At 37.0% G+C, this 22,624-nt stretch overlaps 1 pseudogene; it reads right to left on the minus strand.

The window, feature by feature from the left end:
• Window positions 1-453: 453 nt before the first annotated feature.
• Window positions 454-2,035, minus strand: LOC111167518 (lysosomal dipeptide transporter MFSD1 pseudogene; annotated as a pseudogene).
• Window positions 2,036-22,624: the final 20,589 nt, after the last annotated feature.

Raw genomic sequence — 22,624 nt, forward strand, 5'->3', positions numbered from 1 at the left:
AAGTTTGTACCACAAAATTATGTCCCTAAGGGATTAGGGTCCTCATTAACAGAGAAATAAAGAAGCTCAAAAGGGTCACTGCTCAGCAACCTCTGGTAACTAAAGCGAGCAGAACACAATCTGCTATTTGTGGAAATGAGACTTCATAAAAATATCTTTCAAATATTCCCTATTACAAAAGGGAATGCCTATTAAAATGCTATTGTTTATTCTATATAAAATATCCTTTCTAATCCCTCAAAAGCTTTTTTTTTTTTGCTTTAAGATTAAAGGCCATATCCCTAAGATACACTTTGTGAAAATTATCTCAATACAAGATCTAAAGATTTCCATTATTTACTGCCCTTACTCAAAATCACCTGCACGTAGCAGATGCAATTTTCTAAACTTCATCATTGATGAGCCTATTCCAAAGCAGAATTCTTCAGAAATACAAAAGACACAGGCTACAACAGTCCTCACAGTTATACTTTAAAATAGATATATTCAAAATATAAATATAATAATTCTCCAGACCATTATTTTTCCTAACGACTAAACTCTAGATTAAAAGAAAAAAAAATTGGAGGTTTTCAAACCAATGATGTGTGCAGCCCATTCTCATGACACAGTCATTTAAACTTCTCACTCTGCATGAGAAAGTTTTTTATTTCTTCCCTTTGTCTTGCAGAATAATTTAGGTTCCCTCCTTGGCCACGATTCACCAAGTAGAGTAAGACCACAGATAAAAGTGAGACAGAAACACAGGCAATGAAGAAAACTTCTAAAAACAGATATCCCCAAGTATCCAATATCATTCCAGCAATGATGGAAATGACTGCCAACCCAAGATTCTGAATGGACTGCATGAAGCCATATGCAGCTCCCAGTTGATGTTTGGGAACTACAAACGCCACCATTGGCCACAATGCACAGGCAGGCAATGAGTAGAGAGTCCCAGGAGACACATAGCAATCCAAGGGTTCCACAGCCTGAAGGCCAGCATCATATGGGAAGCAAGAGTGGTCACCACTGCACACAGAACCCAGATGATGTTCTTTCCTGTTTTATCCACCAGAAGCCCAAATATGGGGGACATGGGAGCTGATATTACATACACAATACTGTTAATAGCACTCGCTACCTGGGAGGAGAAGCCAAATTCCTCTGTAAAGAAAACTTTCCCAAGTGCAGTGAACGGGAACACAGCAACATAATAGCCGACACAGATGATGGATATGAGCCGCGGGGCGAAGGAGAGGTCCTTCACGTCAGTTAACTTGATAACTTCACCTGTTTTTCCTTGCTCTTTACGAAGGATTCGTTCTGCTCTCTGATCCGAGTAAGCGAGGGCCAAGGCACAGACTAGTGAAAGAAGACACGTTATACGCCCGATCATAAGTGTGACCCCAAGGGTTGTGTGACCAGCAGAACCCAATGAAGCTTCAACCTTAGAATACAGCCATCCCATGGGGTTCATGTTTACTGTACTTCCAGTTCTAGCCGTGCTAAGCTGGAGTCCAAACACCAAGTTTAATTCTTTGCCTTTAAACCAACTCACAGCATATGTATTCTGGGCAACTGCTAAGGACTCCCCACCAATCCCAAACGCAAACCTTCCAAATTCCATCAGCCAAAAAGCACGAAATATTCCACCCAGAGCAAAAACAACCTGTCCAACGCAAACAAAGCAACTAAAAATAACGGTGCCCCATCGTATTCCAAATACGCGGTCTACCAAAAAGCCACCAAAGAAACACAAAACTACATTGGGCCAAGAATACCAGGCATACAGCAGCATGAATTTCGTGGTATTCACCTGCATATCCCGTTTAACCTGAGTCTGAAGGGCAGCAGGATTATCATAGCAAAAACAGCTGCCGAAACCAAGGAAGCATATCAGCAACTGCACCAAGAGCCGGTGTGCCAGGCGACTGGTGTCGCAGAGGGCCGGCAGCGCCCCGGGGGCAGGGGGTGTAACGGGGGCGCCTCTGCCGGCCTCGTTGGCGCTGCCAGGCAGCGGCGCCCTCGCTTCCTCCTCCTCCTCCTCCTCCATCGGGCCGACAGGAGACCGAGAGACGACAGTCTGCAAACTTTTGTATGCTCTTAGAAATGCCATTCTCCATTTCAATTCCTCAGTTTTAATAATCATTTTATATTCGCCAAGCATATACCATCTGATAACTTGGAAGAGGAAGGTTACAACTTTGATAACAAGAAGAAGTCAACCTAAAATGAAACACCACTTAAAACACAACACAATGAAGTGGAAAATTCTCTTTGAGACATATTAGCTTATAGACCCCTTTTTCCTCAATATATTTGGAAAAGAATATTCAATGTCCACCTTGTTGATTTCCCTCTCTGCTAGGAATTAGCTTTATAGTATTTGTAAACTTGTTAATTTAATCCAAAGCCACAGGAAGTTTTTTTTAAATGACATCATCAATAGCACAAAATCTCATTAAAAGTTACAATTTTGTTCAACCAACATTTTTTTTTTTCCATTTCTACTTAGGTAGTTTACAGTACACTTGAAAATCAGTACTGTTAGCAGGGATATGGGAATGGATTGATGAGTGTGCTACAAGACAAATGACTGATTTTTTTCCCATCTAGACTCAGCACTGCAGTAGCAAGGCCATTAGTCCATACCCAGAGTCTCTTTATGGCTATGAGGAAACTTGGGAGAAAGAAACTATCACCTTCAGTGAAGACAAGGAGAACCATGCCAATATCAATCCCAGTTCCCATTAGGCTAATATGGCAGCACTGAGACCACACATTTAGAAAGTCTCCACTTTGTCTTGAATTGCACAGGTGACCGTTATGAGCTTAAAATGTGTCACTCAACCCTAGGGTCCATGACCAGACAGTGTAACTGTCGTGGATGGTGTTAAACTATGAAATTTGTACCAACTATTATCATCTGAATAAATACCTTCGAATCCTGCTGAGCCCAAAAATCCCATACACTTGACATAAAATACGTAGAGAACTGAAGTGAAAATGCCCTCAACTTACTAAGTATTCTCTGATTAGCCTAAATTAACACTTCCGCCTGTTCTTGGCTTTAAAGAGAACTCTTTCAGAGTTTGCCTATTCAGATCCAGCATTAGTATTTGAAGTTTTGCCTAATTTCTCCCTGCAACTCACTTCCCTTTGCTCCCCAAACACTACTCTCACTTGACTTTTCTCCTGCAGTCCTTCACACTCCTTTGTGATTCCCTCTCTTGTTCTCACAGATTGGTAAATTTCTGTCTACACCAGGATTCTATCTTAACGTCTCTACGCACTCTACGTTCTTTAGTAATTATATCCATAGGCTAGCTTTGAAACGCCCTCTGCATAATTATGAACCTCACTTTCTATTTGCAGCCTGACCTCTCTGCTGCACTCCAGACCTGTGTATTCAGTACAGCTCTTAGACGTTTCACTTAATTCGATCACACACTGTGACACACGCAGTTCACCACTAATATCCTAACTCCTCCTCTTTGGCCAGTAACACAAGAGAAATTAGAGAAGCCACGTACTCCTTCATCATCCTCTCTTGCAACTAGGGTTGACCAAGTGATACAGTTCTAGCCAATGAGATATAAATAGCAGTTTTGCGCAAAGGCTTCTGGGAAAGCAAAATCTGTTGTTTGTTCCCTGTCCTTTTTTCTTTTTTTCCAATGCCTGGTGATATTTTAGTGCCTTTTCATATATTTCTTAGCCTTTTGGATGTCCTCTTTTGTCATGTGCCCATTCAACTTTTTCCCCATTTTTTCTATTATGGTACAGCTTTTAACTGATTTGCAGGAATCTGTCTGTAATGTGGAAACAAGTCTCTCTTGGATATAGATCTTGAACGTATTTTATTATAGTCTCTGGGTTGCTTTTTCACCTTCTTACTGGGGTCCTTCAATGAACAAAAGTTCCTAATTCTAGTATACTCTAATTTGTCATTTTTCTTTCCTTTATGAGTAATGTTTTTCATATTCTGTTCTGAAAATCTCTGCCTACTCCAGAATCATGAAGATATTTTCTGTTTCCCTCTAACACTATGGTGGCTTTAATTCTGTAATTAGTACTGAAATCAATCTGGAATTAATTTTATATACTGTGAGGTAGAGCACAGATAGGCCTTTTTCAGTATGTATATAACAAATATACCCAACACCAGCTAGTAAACTGTTCCTTTGCCAATGCACCATAATGTCATAAATCACACAATCATATGTGTGTGGGATTGTTTCTGAGCTACTGTAGTTCATTGATCAGTCTGTCTGCCATGTACCAACACCAGACTTTTAATCATCACAGCTTTATAGTAGGACTTGATATCTCAGGTGAACATCTTCCATCTTAGTTCTCCCTAAAGATCGCCTTGGCCTATTTTTTGGCCCACTGATGCCCATATACATTTTAGAATCAGTTTTTTAGTTTCTCCAAAAGTAAAGAAATAATCTGCTATGGTTCTGACTATGATTACATTGAGCCCACAGGGAAAACCTGGGAAAACTGCCATCTCTGGACACTGCATTTTCCAACCGATAAATGTAGTATAATCCCTCCATTTATTTGAGTCTTTATTTTGAGTATGTTTTGTAGTTTATATATTGTACATAGTTGCACACATTTTGGCATATTTTGTTAAGTTTACTCCTGGGTATTTTATGCTATTGTAAGTAGTATATTTTATTTTATTTTATTTATTTATTTATTTTGCGGTACGCGGGCCTCTCACTGTTGTGGCTTCTCCCGTTGTGGAGCACAGGCTCCGGACGCGCAGGCTCAGCGGCCATGGCTCACGGGCCCAGCCGCTCCGCGGCATGTGGGATCTTCCCGGACCGGGGCACGAACCCGTGTCCCCTGCATCGGCAGGCGGACTCTCAACCACTGAGCCACCAGGGAAGCCCGTAAGTAGTATATTTTAACATTTCATTTTCTATGTGTTTGCTTCTGCTTTATATAATTGATTTTTGTATATGTTGCTAAGTAATTATGTTTGTTTGTAGATGCTTTTGAGTTTTTCTCATTTTTATTCCAGTTTTATTTCTTCAATTACAGCCCATATTCCTTTTTATTTCTTCTATGCTAATCCATATGCCTACTATTTCTTTTTCTTTACTTACTACACTGGTTAAAACTTCTTTCATTATGTTGAATAGAAGCGGTGAGAGCAGGCATACTGTCTCATTCCCAATCTCTGGGGGAAAGGTTTCAATATTTTGCCATCAACTATATGGATTGCTATAGAACTTTTGTAGATATTCTTTATCTAATTATGGAATTCCCTACTATTCCTGATCTACTAAGATTTTTTTCTTTTTTTTCTAAGGTATTTTATAATCATATGATTTCTCTCCCTTTTTCTGTTAATGTACTGTATTACATTGCTTGATTTTTAGATGTAAATTGCTTTTTCATCCCAAGAATAAGTCCTATTTGTTTTAATCTATTACCCTTTTTCTTCATCGCTAGATTAGCAATTGTATTCATTTGCTAAAGCTGCCATAACAAAGTATCACAAACTGGGTGGCTTAACAGAAATTTACTATTTCCCAGTTCTGGAGGCTAGAAGTCTGAAATCAAGATGTTGGCAGGGTTGCTTCTTTCTGAGGGCTATGATTGAAGGATATGTTCTAGGCCCCTCTCCTTGGCTTGCAGACATCCGTCTGTATGTTCACATGGCACTCTCCCTGTATACTTGTTTGTCTCCAAATTTCCCCCTTTTATAACGTTATCAGTCATATTAGATTAGGGCCCCCTCTAATGTCTTGCTTTTAACTTGATTACCTCTGTAAAGACCATATCTTCAAATAAGGTCACATTCTGAGGTACTGGGGGTTAAGAGGTCAACATAGGAATGTGGGTGGGGGTGGGGGAGGTGGGGAGGGAGAATGGACATAAACTAACCCATAACAGATATATAAACATATTTTGTTTAGAATTTGTACGTCAATTTTCATGAGAGAGATTTGACTGTAATATGCCCTTCTTGTCTTTGGCTTGTTTTAATATTAAGGTTATGCTGACTTATATTTACAAATTTCAATTTCTCTGATCACCACAATGATTTGGGATTTTTACATGTTTGTGTTTTGTCTTCGTATCTTGTGGATTACCTCTTCATGTCTTTCACATCTTTTGCTTTGAGGATACATATTTTTCTTATTAACTAGGAAGAATTTTTATTATAAGTCTTTCTGTCTACTGCATTATGCTATATTTTTTCCAGTAGATTTTATATGTTTTTAGGTAATTAGATATTATTAATACATAGGTATTCAAGTTATAATTCTCTTCGTGGCTTTTATTGTTTACTGTCATGTCCCCTCCTAATGAAACCCCCCCTTCATGTCAAAATTATAGCACTTTCAACACTATTTTCACTATGCATTTTATTGCTTAATTTTTGTATCTGTATATTTAACATATCTGCAGTTTCTCTCAGATAACATAAGCATCTAAATTTATTACCTTACATACTTAACTTGTTGCTTCTATATCACTTAGTGGACAGTCCAACATTTTAAAACCCTGATTTGAAATGTTAACTTCAAAGTATGAAAAATTTGTATTCAAATTATGATTTGTTCTGTACTTTCAATTCTTCTCAACTCAGTTGTCTATCACTATGTAAACCAATACCCACTTTAATTAGTGTAGTTTTCTAATACATTATAATATGTTTAAGATTAAATACTATGGCAATGTTACATAATTCTCGATACATTTCTTTTAAAATTTTGCCCATGCTATTCTCATGTGTTTATTTGTTCAGATAAACTATAGAATCCCTATTGTTAAGATCAGAAAAAAATAATATGCCACTGGGATTTTTATGAGAATTGTGTTAAATGTATAAACCGATGTGAGATATAATTATTAACTTTATAATTCTAAGGCGTCCACCCAGGAAAACAGTATGTGTCTCCATTTAACCAATCCTTCTAAGACTGTTTACAGTTTTGTAATTTTCTTCATATAAGTCTTGCACATTTGTGGTTAAGTTTGTTCTTCGGCTTTAAATTTGTTTGATGGGGATAGAATATTTTGTTTCGTTTTACTTCTAATTGGTTATATTTGTTAACTTTCAAACTGTAAATGTTATTTTAAAATTTGTTTATGAATACTTTTTCTCACATCATTGAGGATAGCCGCTCAGACTGTGTAATGTAAAATTCTAGTGTGCTGTTTTCACACACACTGCAATATAAATGATACACCCTGGAGTTGTCTGCAGCCTCAATATTTTAATATGCTTAATTGAATTTGGCTTTCTAGCTAAAAAACTGTATACTTTAACATCCTTTATTTCTGATTTTAAATTAATTAGTACTTCTAAGAAGAAAGGCAAATATTCTTTGAAAGTTTAAATGTTTTGTCTTCTTCGTTATCATCTCAGTAGTTCGCTCAGGACTGCAAGCTATAGAAATGGTACTGATGCCAACAAAATGGTTATGTAGATAAGGAAAGAACATTCACAGTAGAGGGACGTGCAATATTTTTCCTCACACGGCGCACTTGTCTCTATCACTGTTTCCACAATCACATTAGACTCAGTAGGCCTAACGCAGAGCTCATCTTCCTCCTCCCACCAAAGAGCCACTCCTATTGGCCTATCCTTTTTCTATCAACTGGTCACAGGCACACTAAGCTTAAAAAGCTCACAGGCACCTTCTCAACCTCCAACAAATCCACATATTCAATCAGCTCTTCCCTCATGATGCATTTCAAGCCTACCTTTGTATTTTCTCTTTCACTGCCAGGATCCTAGACGAGGCTCATGTTACAATAGTCTGGCTTCTTTAATTATAACACTCTAACACAGAAAAGTTATCATTCTTATTCCCCACATAAGGTTTAGCCCCATTCTCTGGGACTAATTTTTGTCCAGGCACAACGTTAGTACTCAGCCCAGTAAAAAAGCATCAAACTTGGCCTGACCATTTGTTTTTTTCCGAGTCCTCAGTAGGGGGATTCCCTTCACCGTTCCCTAATCATATCTGACTACCTTCCACCACTGTTCCTGCAGCCACTCTTCTAACTTCATTGACTTCGCCTACAGCCTAGTTTCCTAGAGTCTGGGTCCCCAGAACGCACCACCAGAGCTCCCCGTTGAATGCACTGCTTGAGCTTCTGCCATCTCTGAAGCGCTTTAGCCTCTGCCAAGCACCAGTACCAATCGGCTTTGATCTTATAATTGGTTTGGATTCTTCTATAACATGACCTCTCGCAGTTTCAGGTCAGTCTTTGACCTTAGGAAAAACGTCCCAATCTTGTTCCCGTATTCAAAACACTGACCCTTGGCTTTAGTCTACAGATGTTCCCGGATCACTTAAATAACATCAGCAATCAGTGATTGCTTAAAATGAATAATTAAAGAAAGCTGACATGTTTAAAACAAATGGCCACACAGGAACGCTAACTAGATAACAGAGAAAAAAAGAGCAGTCTTCAGTTTCCTGAAATATGCATCTCTCATGATTCAACCATTAAAATCAATCAGCCGAATGCTTTCATTTATAAATGTCAAAATTGTGCAAATTTTTACTTCAAAGTAAGTGCTTCAAACAATATTGCTGGGACTTCCCTAGTGGCACAGTGGTTAAGAATCTGCCTGCCAATGCAGGGGACACGGGTTCGAGCCCTGGTCCGGGAAGATCCCACATGCCACAGAGCAACTAAGCCCACGAGCCACAACTACTGAGCCCACGCACTGCAACTGCTGAAGCCCGTGCGCCTAGAGCCCGTGCTCCACAAGAGAAGCCACCGCAATGAGAAGCCCACGCACCACAACGAAGAGTAGCCCCCGCTCGCTGCAACTAGAGAAAGCCCGCGCACAGCAACGAAGACCCAATGCAGACAATAATTTATTTATTTATTTAAAAAAGAAACAATATTGCTATGTGAAAACTGAAAATGTCAACACTTTCCATTGTATTTTATTATTTGGAACTGTTAGTGTTTATGTCAGACATATAAATAAAACAATGAGGAACTTTTCATTTCTAGGGTGATACTTGAAAATCACACAGAATTTAATCATGCCTGCAAGAATGCTTGTTGGAAAACTGACCTCAAATATCATGAAAGCTCTCTAATCTGACTCTTTGAGGTTTGTGTTCTTGCATTTTCTTCTGTGTGGCAGAAATAGCAAGTCTTCTCTAATAAGTATCAACATTGATAGAAGATGTCATTAGGGCCAGGTGTTTTACAGCAGAGGGAGAAGTATGTAGATGCATTTTTTTATATGCCTATAAGAAAGTGGTATTCGGTAGCAATGCACAATAGAGAAACGGACGGATGACAGCCATGTAACCCTAGAGTTTTAAATAAAACTCTATACTTCAAATGATGTTTTTCCTAAAATGTCAAACATCTATTTTGACTTACAAAGTCTGTTTTCCCCCAAAGGCAATTGAAGGCTGTTAAGGGAAATGATTCTACATGAGCTCAAAGCTTCTGAGAGAGCCTTTGTGAACACCCCCATTTCTCAACGCTCTTTGGCATAAGTGAATGCACTGGCCAGTCAAGCTAGCTGTTATTGGTCCAGCTTATCAGAGCCAAGGAAATAGATTCTGAAGAAATCAGAATATTCAGGGTGCTCTGAAGAGCTTCCTGTCCAAAGTCAGGCCAAAGTCTTTGAGGGAAAGCCAAGAGTCAAAGCCAGGTAGACCAGAAAGAAGCATCAAGTCCAGAGAGAGAAGCAGGGTCACTAATGGCAAAGAAGGAGCCAAGAGTCAGAAGCCAGATGGATATTGAATTTGAGTGTGACCAGATGGAGGCAAACAAGACAGCTCTGGCACAACTGCCTTCCAAAGAGGGCAAGATCAACATGGATACCAGTGCTCTTCCAATAGGTACCACCGATATTTGCAGAAAAGGCATTACAGCAGTAACTTCCAATATGAGAAACTCCATTTAGATCATCACTTATGGAGAAAAGGTTACTAACAGAAAAAGAAAACTGTGCCTTCCAATAATGAAAGAGAGAAATATTTTTAAAGACTTAAAGATGAGTCAGTTAGACCACACAATACAATCTACTTTATCCAAGACTCTACTGACTAATACTGACCCACCTACACATCCATAATGCAATCATAACATATGGTTACAAGAAAGACCCTCAGGCTTTATAGCATTCTGAAGTACTTTCTTAGTAAGGAAGGAACAAATTATATTTTGAATAATTTGGAAGTCAACTGCAATCTATTTTCTTAAATGAGAAATTAAGTCAATTAAACATTTTAACTGCCTACTTATTATGTACAATTGAATGATAGATATGGTACTTTTCTTCATCAGAATATTTTATTAATCACACCAACATCATGCCAGACAACAGAAAGTTTTCTGACTAGACAGAAATGTAAAGATAGGACTAAGCATGAGGAATAATGCTTTATTTCTGCTCTGAAGTTATAAAATTAATACTTGACATTTGTTAAACACGTACTAAGTGCCAGGTACTATTTTATATACTTAACACATATCGCCTCTTTTAATCTGAATAGCAGTCTGATTCAGTATTTACTATTATTATTTTATAGTTGAAAATTAAGGTTTAAAGGTATTGAATAACTTGGTCAACTTCACATAGCCAGTAAATAAAGGACTTATCAGCATTAATATATAGATAGGCAAGTAGGAGATGCACATAGGGGAGAAGATGATAGAGAAAAATATTCCCGCTCATTCTTACATCTTTTAAATGGCAGACTACAGCACGCCCAACTTAAAATTAGGTAGGACTTAGAGATTAAAATCATTAGCTAGGGTAAAGAATGGAAATAGAATTAATCTTTGGCCTCAATTTAGGCTAAAGTATGTGAATTTCCCAGTACTTTAACATTTTGACCTACAAAAATGGTACTCATACGATTCAGTCTAATACGTCCTTCTACAAAGCACTTAAAAGCACAATTATATTGCCTCAATATTAGAAGTCATATTACCCATATTACCACTCCTTGTGAAATTCCTAATTTGGATTGATATACAAACGATTCATTTGGGCATGCACAGAATATTAGAAACTATCTAAAATTTGGAAAGTATCTATTACTACAATAGTTTGATTCAAGTAGTAACTTAGTAACAATGCTTAAAATAACCTTAACACATTTTATCCAAAAATTTCAAAATATTTTAAAACCAATACTTCATAAATCCCAGATCTCTGTGATGTGGGTAAGCTCTTATAATTATTCTTAAACAGCTTAGAAGCCAAAACATAAAAAAAATTTAAGTGGCTTCTTCCTGTCATTCAATGAGTCAGCAGTGACAGTAACAGCCTGAATTACAGGACATTATTTATTCTGTGCCATACCATCAACTTCACAATGTCACATCAGGGGACATATTTTGTTTGGCTTTCATATAATAATTGATATCCCTCCAACACTATTCTACCTAAGTGAAAATATTAAAAATAATTTGGTGATTATAAGTAATGAATGAACCAGATGAAAACAATAAAACATTGGCAATTGAGTTTGGCTCATCTTCATAGTGGCACCACAGCTGGTGTCCAGCAACACCATGCTCTGCTTCATTGCAGAGTTACAGCCACCTGCAACAGCGCCGTCTCATTTTATTCACAATCTTCCAACTGGCTCGCTTCCCTTTTAGACTTGGCTCACAGTCAGTCAAGTGAAATCTCTTGATTCCACTAATACTCACAAGTCATTCCGCATTTGTGAACTGTCAAGTGTCTGAATTGTTTCGTAGTCTATTTGGCCAATATTGCATTCCAAACTTAGTGCCTCATTAAATGTTATTTGAATAAAGGAATCCCTCGTTCTGCAAAGAGGAACTAGAATACTGAGACGCCAACAGGCCACAAAAGTTAAGCAACTGAATTTGTCATCTATTGAAACGCCTGATCAAAATCCTGAGAAAAGCTCCACTTCATGGTGACTTCGCCAGCCTAAGTTTCACTCACGGTAAGAGGTTTTCACTGAGCAGAAAATGCTTCTATTATACATACAACTTTCCCTTCGCATGGTCCTGATACACAAAAATTTCAGTTACCCCAATTTAGTTAAAAAATACCAGTCCTGGAAATCACACGATCCAAATTTCAATTACCACAGTATATTAACTGTGAGAAATTGCCTAAAGTACAAACCAAGACGCTAGCTCTTCAGTTCCATAGATCATTCTGTAAGTAACAGTTTTATATCATGATTAATGACAAATCAAGTCCCTTCTTTCAAAATCTGTCAGTGATTAGTCACTGAGCATGTATTATTCAGTTCACACACAGACAGCAAAGTGTATAGTTCTGTTGCCTCCTTGTTTCCCCATGATAAACCCACATGACATTTTTTTAAATGGATGATCCAAACAGAGAATTGGGCAACAAAATGTAAGTGCAACAAAGAAACAAAAAGTGATAACCCTAGAAGTGAAATTCAAATAGAACATAAATAGATTTATAGAAGAAATAGTTGACTGTAGGAATGGTATCACAACCACTGAAGAGACTCTCGTTATGCAGTAAGAGGAACCTGGGGAAGGTGAACTTAGTGACATAATTAAAGGCAGTGGTTGTGATAAGAAGTATGATATTGTTCCATAAGGAGTGATGCCAGCAACAAAATCTTCACAAGAGTTCCAAGGAACTCTTGGAGATGTTTCATGACACTGAATGAACAATGGATAAAACACTGGAAGCTGATCCAATCTTAGAAAAAGGGTATGATAATTCATCAAAGCATAGAAGAGGTTCTTATTCTGTGTCATAAGTTACAAGACAAGAAGAAAGCAAGCACTATTCAGACTATTCTTGCTAAGTTGTTGAAAAAGAAATGAAGCACTTTAATTCTCACTGTCTGGGTTTTAAATAATGGCGTACTACACACACTAGTTTTATTGTTATTTTACTTCTCTATACATTTATAACTGAAAATAAGAGTTTTAATGTTTTGGTAAGAATTTTCAAAGGTCAGAGAATAATTATAATTCTCCCCACTGATTATTAAGATCATTTTGCATGGTTTCAAACCACACCATCACTTTTATGGTCCTGTAGTGCTCTGCAGAGACACAAAGTGAGTACAGAGTATTTCCTGCAAAAAAAAAGTTTAAATGGGTACATTTAAAAATTATCTGCTTGAAGGCACTAGAGAACCATCAAGGGAATGATGACTTTTTTTTTCGCACAAGAGTAGAGATCTAGGTGAGAGGAAGTTCCAGGGAGCTACAGAGTCTCTGGACCACCAAAAGTGCTCAGGACATGAGTATCAAATGAGTTGGTGAATGAATAATAAATGAAGGAAGGAACTCAGCTTCTATTATTATAGTTATAATAATAACTATTATTATTATTACCCAGGTTAGGAGAGCAGTGTTAACAATTATTCTTTGTGTGATATGGGAATCTCCACAAGCGTTCTCAACTTACCAGGAATAGAAGCAGCTGGTAAATTAACCTACTGACAGCATCATCAATTTGGGGCGGGGGGTGGGGGGCGAAGTGCCACAGAAAGCTTAACTGAAGTGTCAACAATAAAGAGAGAATGACAGTCTGAGTCCTGATTTCTCATCTGATATTCTTATTACTGTCTACCATCAGTAGGTTTTAAATAAAGAAGCAAATATACTACATTTTGAAGACACAATTCACTAAGGAATCACCCATATGTGCACGTAGAATAAACTTACCTATCAGAGTGGAACCTGCCGTGATCTTCCTCTGCTGTTCCAATCCCTTATTAAGGAGATCTGTTGAAATGCCCTTTGTTTTCTGCAACATTTCAGGGAAGACCATAGCCTCTGATGCCCACCACTTCTAATTTGAGTTCAGCACTCTCTTCCTGTGACTCAATCATAAGTTCAGAGTCTGGACCTGAGAAAGAAATGAGCAGCTATTAAATTCTGGCTCTCAATTCCCTACCCTCCCTGTACAAATTCTGAGGCCATCTGTCTAACCTTTAAGCAAACCAATCCTTAATGGTTTAATTTAATTGTTATACAAGTCCATATATGCTTGAGCATATAAGTGGCAGGTGCATATGAGTCTAAGGAGGAGGACTGCAAAACACATTTTGTTTGTTTGTTTGTTTTGTTTTTTGCAGTACGCGGGCCTCTCTCGTTGCGGAGCACAGGCTCCGGACGCGCAGGCTCAGCGGCCATGGCTCACTGGCCCGGCCGCTCCGCGGCACGTGGGATCCTCCCAGACCGGGGCACGAACCCGCGTCCCATGCATCGGCAGGTGGACTCCCAACCACTGCGCCACCAGGGAAGCCCAAAACACATTTTTTTAAAAATAAGTTTATTTATTTTTGGCTGTGCTGGGTCTTTGTTGCCGCATACAGGCCTTCTCTAGTTGCGGTGAGCGGGGGCTACTCTTCATTGTGGTATGTGGGCTTCTCACTGCTGTGGCTTCTCTTGTTGTGAAGCACGGGCTCTAGGCGCGTGGGCTTCAGTAGTTGTGTCTCACGGGCTCTAGAGCGCAGGCTCAGTAGTTGTGGCGCACGGGCTTAGTTGCTCCGTGGCATGTGGGATCTTCCCGGACCAGGGCTCGAACCCATGTCCCCTGCATTGGCAGGCGGATTCTTAACCACTGTGCCACCAGGGAAGTCCCTGAAAACACATTTGAAATAAAAACATGATAAGAATTCATGTCAATTTTAGTTATCACTTCAGTAGTAGTCAAGAGATTTTTGGAAAAAAATCACTTCCATATGATATCACATTTTGACACACAGTGATAAACTGCGGTTTCATAGTCTACGTACTTTGATGATACTCTTTGGTTAGCTTAGAAACAAAGCCAAATAACTTTATTAGGGAGAGAAATAAGGAAGGATTTTTCCCTGTAAGTTCCCATAGTTGGACTGCAACATTTATCTGAGAAAACCCTAGGGGAAATTAAAGGAGCACAAGTATACTCCTCTAATAGAAACAATAAAGGTTATATTAAAACGTCTGGGACTTCCCTGGGACTTCCCTGGTGGTGCAGTGGTTAGGAGTCCGACTGCCAATGCAGGGGACACTGGTTCAATCCCTGGTCTGGGAAGATCCCACATGCCACGGAGCAACTAAGCCCGCGAGCCACAACTACTGATCCCGCATGCCACAACTACTAAAGCCTGCCTAGAGCCTGTGCTCTGCAACAAGAGAAGCCACTGCAGCGAGAAGCCCGCACACTGCAATGAAGAGTAGCCCCTGCTCTCTGCAACTAGAGAAAGCCCGTGAGCAGCAACAAAGACCCAACACAGCCATAAATAAATAAATACATTAAAAAATTTTCTATAAAACAACACATTTAAGTAAAATATATGATATATAGTATAATATACAGAAATTAGTATATCATATAAAAACATTACAAGAACAAAAGTTTTATTTAGAATTTTTAACAGACGAAAAAACTAACAAATTATTGTGTTCTTTTTAGGATTTTACTTGACCAACCCCATTTATTTGGATTCTATTTAAGTTGTATTCCATAGATCTTGAATTCTAGCAATGACAGAACAGGTTGATTCAGACCAACTCTTCCACTAAGGACAACCAGAAAATATGAATAAAATACTTAACAAAAAATCCATATCTATTTAAAGGCATTAGAAAGCTACCAAGGCAGTGAGCATTTATAGAACTAAGATCCAGAAAGGAGGTCAGCCTAGAATTTGGGGCCTCACAGAGAGGTAATGGGGATTGAAGCAATATTTGAAGAGATAATTCCTAATAATTTTCCTAATTTGATGAAAGTCATCAAGCCACAGATTAAAGAAGTAATATGAATTTCTAGCAAGACAAATTCAAATAAAACCATACCTAGATATATTATAATAAAACTGATGGAAACCAAGACAAAAAAGAAAATCTAAAAAGTGTCCAAAGGGAATATATTATTTTCAAAGGAGTAAAAATAAAACTGAAAGCTGACTTCCCAACAAAATGAGGGAAACCAGAGAACAATGGGATGATGTGATCAACGGACTGAAAGAAATGACTGCCAATTTGTATTTCTATTTCCAGTAAAATATTCCTCAAAAATAAAAGATAAAGACATTTTCAGACAAAGAAAACACAGTTCATCATAACCAGGTCCTCTCTCCTAAAGAAAGAAGACCAAGGGTGTGTTTATCAGCACAACAAAAATGATGCCAATGGAAGGCTCAAAGATGCAAGAAGGAAAGAAGACATTCAAAAAATAAGAGGTTATTATCAAAAATTTTATGTCAGTACATTTTAAAACTATATGGCATGGACACAATTTCCTTGTAAAACAAAACTTACTGAAACTGCCACAAAAAATAGAAAAGCTGAATATTTCCCACCATTAGGAAAATTTCTGGCTCAGATAACTTCAACCAGTAATTGTAGCATACATTTAAGGATAAATAACATGCATTTCAAAGTATTTCAAAGAACAGGGGGAAAAGGGGAAATTCTTTAACTAATTTTATGACCATCATAATCCAGATACCTAAACATAACAGAGGTTTTACAAGAAAGGAAAATTAAAGGCCGATTCTTCTCATAAATATAGACATAAAAATTCTAAACAATGCATTAATAAATCAAATCCAGGGACCTCCCTGGTGGTGCAGTGGTTAAGAATCCGCCTGCCAATGCAGGGGACGCAGGTTCGAGCCCTGGTCCAGGAAGATCCCACATGCCACAGAGCCACTAAGCCCGTGTACCACAACTACTGAGCCTGTGCTCTAGAGCCCACGAGCCACAACTACTGAGCCCACATGCCACAACTACTGAGCCCACACGCCTAGAGCCCATGCTCTGCAACAAGAGAAGCCACTGCAATGAGAAGCCCGTGCACCACAACGAAGAGTAGCCCCCGCTTGCCCCAACTAGAGAAAGCCCACTCGCAGCAACGAAGACCCAACGCAGCCAAAAATAAATAAATAAATAAATTTATAAAAAATAAATAATCAATCAAATCCAGCAAAAGAATAAGCTATTAAGAACACAATGAATTTATTAGAAGAATGCCAAGTTGGTTTAACTTTGGAAGTCAATCAATATAAGCTACTATATTAAAAGAATAATTACACAGTTTCTCAACACATGCAGGGAAGAAAAAAAAACTTACGACCCAGAAATAGAGGGACACATACCTAATTAGATAAAAGTTACTTTGGGAACAGTCATTATATTTAGTGACACAATGATGGAAGATCTTCCTCTGATACAGGGATAAAATAAGAATGCCTGTTAGCACCTCATCTAGTCCATATTATACTGGAGATTTTAGTCAGTGCTAAAAAGGAAAGAAAAAGAAAAAAAATCGCAAGAATTGGAAAGAAATGAATTAAATACTTGCTATTCAAAATAATGATTATTTAGAAACTCCAAAAGAGTGTGTATATATATATATATATATATACGTATATATGTATATATGTGTGTATATAGATATATAATCAGTATCAAGTATACACTAGTATAACTATAATTTAGTAAGGTCCTGAATATAAGATTAATATTCAAAAGTCATTTGAATTTCTATAAACCACCACAAGTAAGTATAAAATAAAATTTTAAAGCCAATACTGTTTGCATTTTCACATAAGATTTAGAATACACTTGTCAATTTCTGTAAACCTTGTCAATTTTAAAGCCCATACTATTTGCATTTCCTCAATTCCTTGGGATTTTGATTGGGATTGTATTGAATCTGTAGATGAATTTGAAGACATTTTATATGTTAACAGTGAGTTTTCTAATCCATGAACATAGGACATATTTACATTAATTTATTCTCTAATTTTGAAAGTAATGTATTATTATCACTATACAAAAATATCCTATTTTATAGAGGTATTAATATTTATATAGAAGCATTTCACATCTTGGGTTAAAATTGATCCTAAGTATTTTATATTTCTTGGTGCTATTTTATATATTTCTATAAATTGCATTTTTCAACTGTTCAGTCTAGAGAAATAAAATTATCTTTACATATTGACTTATTATTCTGAAACACTGCCGATTTATTAGCTCTGTTTGCTATTTTGTAGATTTTGACGATGTTCTAGATAGTGTAATGATTTTGAAAAAGGCATCAAAACTGTTCAATAGGAAAAAGATATCATTTTGACGAACAACCCTAGAATAACTGAATATATATACTGAAAAAATATCATGAAGCTTTGCTCTACCTAATACAATACACAACAACTAATTCACTATTGACCACAGACCTAGATATATAGGTTAATACATAACTTCTAGAAGAAACTATTAAACGATATTTTCATAAACTTGAGGGAGTCAGTGCTTTCTCAGATAGGACAACAAAACCATTAACTATAATAGAAGAAATTTATAAACTTGACATCATTTTTAAAAGACTTCTCTTCATCAGAAAACATCACAAGAAAATACAGAAGGCACACCCTGGGAGAAAATATTCACAAAGCACATATCAAATAGAATTTGTATGGAGAATATACAAAGCATTCTACTGTCCTAAAAATCAATGAAAAAAATTGAGAAAAGACAAACAATTTACAAAGATATTTACAAAGGTATATAGCAAATAAGCACATGAAAATCCTGAATATCATTACTGAAGAAATGGAAATTAAACCTACAATGAAATACTACTCCGGATCAGCTAGGTTGGCTAAAATAAAAAGGATAATACCAGCACAAATCCCCAACCAGAAAACTACCAAATGCCCATCAACAGTAAAATGGATAATTAAATTGCAGTATATTTCATAATGGAGCACTATACAACTATCAGCACAAATGATCTACAACTACATGTACTTATGTGCATGAGTTATTAATACTATATTGAGCAAAAGAGTAACTACCAAGAAGAGGACATATTATATGATTCTAGTTTTACAGCAACACTAATTTCTGCTGGTAAAAATCAGGATAGGGGATACACTTAGGGCTGTAGGTGCTGAAAGGGAGAACAGTGAGGTCTTGTGGTAAAGTTCTCTTTCTTGGCATGGGTGCTGGCTACACAGGCGTGTCCAGTTTGTGGAAGTTCCCCAAGCTGTACATATAAGATATGTTCAGTTTTATGTATGTATGTTTTACTTGAATGAACAGTTTTAAAAACTGTTTTGAACCAATACTGCTTTTAATAGCACAATAAAATAGAAATAAATCAAAATGTACGTAAGACCTCTACACAAAAAATACTATATTACTAAGAGAAGATAAAGATCTAAATAACTGAAGGAATACACCATGCTCATCAATTGGAACACTAATGTTGAAAGATATCAATTCTCCTTCAAAATGATCTGTATTCAACAGAATTTCTATTATAAACCTAGCATCTATGGAAATTTTTTTGTGGAAATTAATAAACTTATTCTATACTTCACATCGAAATGTAAAGGGTCAAGAAAAAGCAAGAAAATCCTCGAGGAGTCAAACAAGTTGAAGGAATTACTTCACTTGCTATCAAGACTTGTTATGAAGTTTCAGTAATTAAGAGAGTATGTTACTCTCCCAAGGATAGCCTATAAAACAATAGAACTTAATAGAAAGTACGTAACACACACATGTATGGACACCTGCATAATCAAAAAGGTAAAACTGAAGAGCAGTGGGGAAGGGATCATCTTATAATAATAAATGACACTGTGTCAATTAATTAAACAGATTGTAAATCTAAATGTAAGAGATAAAATAAATTTTAGAATGCATCTTCAGTATCTGGCAAAGGTGTCTGAAGTGGATACATAAAGCACTAACAATACAGTAACAGATTAATAAATTGGACTAGATTAATATTAAGACATTCTCTAAATGAAAAGACATTAGGAAAGCAAAATGTTAAGAGAGACTAGGGGAAAATATGTGCAATACACGTAACTGACAAAGAACTCATACCATAATATGTAATATATAAGGAATCTTTATCATATAAAAAGAATTCCTACATATAAAAAAGATACGATCTAGAAGCTGATGTTAAAATGGGAAAGAGACATGAAGAGGCCCTTTCAAAATGATCCCAGAGTAGTAAATAAACATAAAAATGTTTCTCAACTTCATTCGTAATCAATGAAGTGCAAATTCAGACTACAGTGGCATACTATTACACACCCACTAGAAGCGCTAATATTACAAAGTTTGACAACTCTAAGACACATGTATGTGCTAACTGGACTCTAATATGCTACAGGTGGGAGTATAAATTGGTACAACAATTTTCGATACCTACTAAAGCTGACCATACTCACACACTTTGATCTAGCAATCACACTCTTATTGATATATCCAACAGAAATAGGTACATAAGTGCCCCAAAAGACATGCTCAAGAGCATATGAAACAGCAGTATTCATAATAGCCAAAGATAGGAGACAATCCAAATGTCCTTCAACAGTAAAACTGACCGTCAATCATGGTGTAATCATTTAATGGAAAACTGTATAGCAAAGAAAATGAATGAACTCTTACACATGCAACATCATGGATGACTGTCACAAACAAAGTTGAGCAAACAAGGCCAAACAGAAAAAAATATATATCTACCATATCATCCGCTTTATAAGATAAAGTTCACAAATAGGCACAACTAATCTATGGTGTAAGGACAGTGCTAAATTATTGGCGGGTACGGAGCAACTAGTAAATAAGAAGGGGCCAAAGGTGAGTTTCAGAGGTGCTAGTAAATTATTATTTCTTGACTTGGGTAGTATTTACACGTGTGTGCCCAACTTGTGATAATGCACTGAGCTGGTCACCTGCTCTCTTTTCTTTCCCGCCCACCCCCCACCCCAGCTGCGCCATGCGGCACACAAGATCTTAGTTTCCCCGACCAGGGATGGAACCCATGCCCACCGCAGTGGAAGCGCAGAGTCTTAACCACTGGACCGCCAGGGAAGTCCCTGGACACCTACTTTCTTTTTGCACATTATAGTTCAATAAAATCTTTTAAAAATATAATTCATAAAAGTTAAAATATACGGTTCTGAGGTGTCTACCTTTGCAATTATTAGTAAACGCAATTTTCACAGCAATTCGTTAAAAAAGCAAGAGAGGTGTTTAACATACCAAAAAGAACAAAGTATTTTTAAAAATGTTTGTAGTCCCCATATGGAATAAAATACTAATTAGTAACTACTCTGATGTGAGTAATTTAGCACAACAAAAGATAAAAACACTTCATATGATGACTAGGTACTATGTTTTTCTGAAAGTAATAAAGCTCCATTAATTTTAATTATATTTTAGGAATCAGATTTGCCATTAAATCAAGCTGGCCTCTCTCATTTGCCAGGCTTAAATTTTGATGCATTTGGGTATTTCTACACATCATTAACATGGTGAATGGAACCAACTTTGGTAAAATTCAGACAAATTAGTCTGTCTATGCATTTCTGACATTAAGTCATATTAATACTTTTCTCCTGATTTACTCTCTTTCTTTTCTAAATCTTTGGTTATCTTTGTGTGTATATCATTTATATGTGGGAAACTGTTAACATTTAAAATGTCATCTTCAGATCACACATGAAGTTACTTGTTCTTTGTTAATGTTACAGAAGACAGAACACTGAACTGAAAAGCCAAAGGGTGTGCTCTGCCATGAAGCATCTGGGTGATCTTGGGTGAATCACTTCACCACATCAGGCTTCGTGATCCCATGTGTAACATAAGGAAATGAAACTTTTACCTGCCAGTGTTCAAGGAACCTACATCCTGGTTTAGCCTTTTGATATTGGATAGCAAGGATTTACTAAAAGACATTGTAATTACTCTTCCCCTGTTCCACTCGACCCTATCTTGAGTGACAGGACCAAACCCTCCTGCTTGCTTGTACTACTCTCAACTCAAGCCAAGTGACCCAGTCTTTCTCCAGGCTGAGTTCCTAAGGGATTCTCCCAAGCAATGAAACCAACAAGTGCAGTGTCTAAGACAATATAGATCAACTACATTATTTGAAAACCCCACTGATTTGAGCAGAGAGAAAAGGAGAGGCAGGTCTGCAGTACCTAGAAACCTCATTAAGTGTGCTGGCTTATATTCATCTTTTTGTACACAACTCAGATTTCCCAACTGAGACATCACTTCTCTGTCTCCCGTACAAATCCTTGCCAAACTTGGTCCTAGACCTTACATCTAGATTAAAAAAAAAAACAAAAAAAAGAGAGACAACATCTATCCTCACTTCTCAACAAACACAATTTAAATGTGATGTTTTTCCTTTAATCACGTTTCCATTAGCATGAGGAGGTGGACCCACTGTCACAGTAACAAAACTGGAACATACACAGTTCACCCACTATCTGGTTAATAACTCCATTTAGTTTGACCTTTACTGTGTTTTTCACTGCCTTCATTCCTGTGGCCAAAAGAATGCAGACTATTCCACAGTGTTGCTTGTTTTTTCCTTCTCTCCCTCCTCCCAAAGGTCAGCCTAATCTCTAAAATTGATTTTAAATGTATAAAGTCATTCCTTTTATTTTTATAAGATATCATTTATGTTATTCTCTTCTCTTATACAATAGCTTGCCCTTTTAAATCTCCCTTATTACTTCACATTCTACTTCCCACTCAGCATTCTCATATTAAAGTTTTTATTCCTCTATTTTTAAAAGTCTGTATTTTACAGCCTAATGATCTATCAGTAGTCCAGTGTAGGAATTATCTAATTTATGGTAATTGATGTATAACATATTTTATAGACACT

Source organism: Delphinapterus leucas, chromosome X (assembly GCF_059928025.1).
Source record: "Delphinapterus leucas isolate spDelLeu-1000000601 "Yukka" chromosome X, BTC_Dleu_Yukka2, whole genome shotgun sequence".
NCBI classification, from domain to species: domain Eukaryota; kingdom Metazoa; phylum Chordata; class Mammalia; order Artiodactyla; family Monodontidae; genus Delphinapterus; species Delphinapterus leucas.